This window comes from Camelina sativa, chromosome 10, assembly GCF_000633955.1.
Source record: "Camelina sativa cultivar DH55 chromosome 10, Cs, whole genome shotgun sequence".
NCBI lineage: Eukaryota > Viridiplantae > Streptophyta > Magnoliopsida > Brassicales > Brassicaceae > Camelina > Camelina sativa.
In genome coordinates this window covers 1139161-1141754 of record NC_025694.1, presented here as the reverse complement: position 1 = coordinate 1141754, position 2594 = coordinate 1139161, and positions in this window count along the sequence as shown.

The following is a 2594-nucleotide window of genomic DNA, read 5'->3' as shown; positions in this document are numbered from 1 at the left end:
AAACTGTCTAAAATTGCATAGTTATAAAACAAAGATTATTGCTACTGAAAATAAACCGATTATTTAATATTTATACTTACTTACCCTTGAATATATATATATATATATATAAGTAGATTGAAGTCTATCAAATAGTGGTCCGAGGTAGATTATTTACTAGTACTAAACAAATCGTAATCCAGTTAAAACAAGTTTTTGGTTAGAGGGTGATTGATTGTCTTGGTCTTAGAAGTACTAGGCTAGATTTCAACGCTGGTTTTGAGGGAAAAGAAAAATATATAAATCTTTCAAATGTGTTTTGATATATGATGGTTAAAAACCATGATGTCAGAAGTTTTTATAGTCTTTTGATTTGTTTTGTATGATGTTTTAGAGTCTTAACAAGTTTTCTAGGATTTTGGTATGAAATGAGCAAAATAGAGCAATTAGAAAGGATTTTGGAGCAATTCAGCTAAGGAAGAGAACTTGGAGCCGAGGAAGGATGAGAGTGTCGATCGACACTGCCTTAGTATCGATCGACACCATGTTTAGCCGAGAGAAAAGCAAGTTTTGGAAATTTTACAAATCTGCCCCAAAGTTTTCCATATTTGCATCATTAGTCTCTAACGTGTTTTTGGATATATAAATAGTATTTTTAGGTTTTAGAAATCTTTAAATTTTATTCAAGCAAGTTTTATTTTTCTGCAATCCTGTGAGATTTTGAAAGCTTTTGGGAGAGAGATCTGAACTGCTTTGAGAGAAGAATTTTTGAACTCCCTCTTTACTCTTTTAATTTCAATTGTTTATTATTCAGAATTATGTTTTGTTCTTTATTGAATATGTCTGAGTAGTTTACTTGTTAGGTTCAGGGTTTTTCAGAGGGATTTTATGAATTATTAGATATATTTATTTAAGATTCTTTATCATAAGTTGTTCTTAATGTTAGATCTTTGATTAGCCATCTGGATTTAGATCTTAAGATTATTGATTGATATGAGAATATAATTGATTTTCTTGATAAAACATTTTGATGAGCAAAATTACTTCTTGCAAAGAGATTTGATTTAGTAATTTTATGAACAATCTAAACCTGTTTTTAAAGCTGATTTTTAACCTAGAATTTTACAAAGAGATTTGGATTTTCTGGTTTTAAATTTAGATAATAGTTGCAGTGAGAACTGATTTATTTTACAAAATTGTTTAGATTTCTATATCTGATTTTAATTGCTTGAATCCTGTTTAATAATTGATTTAATATTTGTAATTTCCTGAGAAATTCTCTGGACCGAGCTTTTTGATCTTCTGAATTCACAGCTTTATTTAATATTTTACATTGATTTTCTTTATTTAAATCAACTTGTTTAGCGTAATTATAAAACTTTATAATTTATTATGTAATATAGAGTCCTTGTGGAATTCGATACTTAAGTATTAGAGTGACCTCTTAATTTGAGAGAGTAGCTCAAGGTTTAATTTGAGTATCTCATGTTTCATATATCATCAACTAGTATATAAAATTACGAAACAGATGAGGATGAGAAAAACCTAAATTTTATGGATTATAAGAAAAGTCAATACTGTAGTAAAATGTTTTAAATCTTGGATCTACAAAAAAGAAATCTTGAAACCCGGTATAGAGTTGAAGATCAAACAATATAGATTGTTGCTTTGCAGTTTGCATGGCTTTTCTCTATTAGGTGGATATTTCTTTTTGTTATAAATAATTTGGTTACCCTTTAGACAAAGGAGAGCGACTTCGTTAGCTTTATATATCCTCAGTGCCTTTTCGACGAAGACAAAAATTTGTTACAAAAATAAAATAAACTAAAGAATGCTTTTCAACGGGATGGAATAGCTATGACCTTTTTGCATGTATAGTATACGTAGGTGGCTTTATAGAGAAATACTCCTGTTTTTTTCTTACTATTTAATAATAATAGTAGTTAATGTGAATGAATCTAATAGACTGATAGGAATAAATTGGTGTGTAGTGTGTATACCAGTAGAGATGACGCCAAAGGATGGATCCAATCCATGGTTAATGGATATGCAGAATAAAGAGAGAATGACATAAGGATTCAGATGTGACGTGACATATTGGCCTCGATTACTTGGACTATGACATTTCAGACCTACCTTTTTTTTTTTACAAAATTAATTAATTTATCCCCCAAAAATTCTAAATACTAATAACTAAAATAAATTATATCAACATAATTTGTTTTTAGGTCAATCAAATACTATAATTTATCAAGCTATTCTTTATTAGTGGTTGCACTTTCATCAGTAGTCCAGTAGTAGTAGTAAGTAGCCCAGCTACTAAAAAGTCTAACAAGCATACAGGTTTTGAGATTAGTGTTGTGCAGACAGCTAGTAATCAGTTTTAGTTGAATTAATTAAATAACAATCCAGAGATTAGATTAGACCGGATATAAAAACAAAAAACCGAAAAAAAAAGAAAAAAAAAAGAGAGAGAGTTAAATCAATTGAATCAGTCCTTTGTAGTACAGTATCGTTTTGTAATTTTCCTAGAAAATAAAAATTAAATACAATATGGGAAAAAGGCCCAATGGGCTATTTATTTTTGTTCTTTAATATTTTTTTTTTTTTTTTTT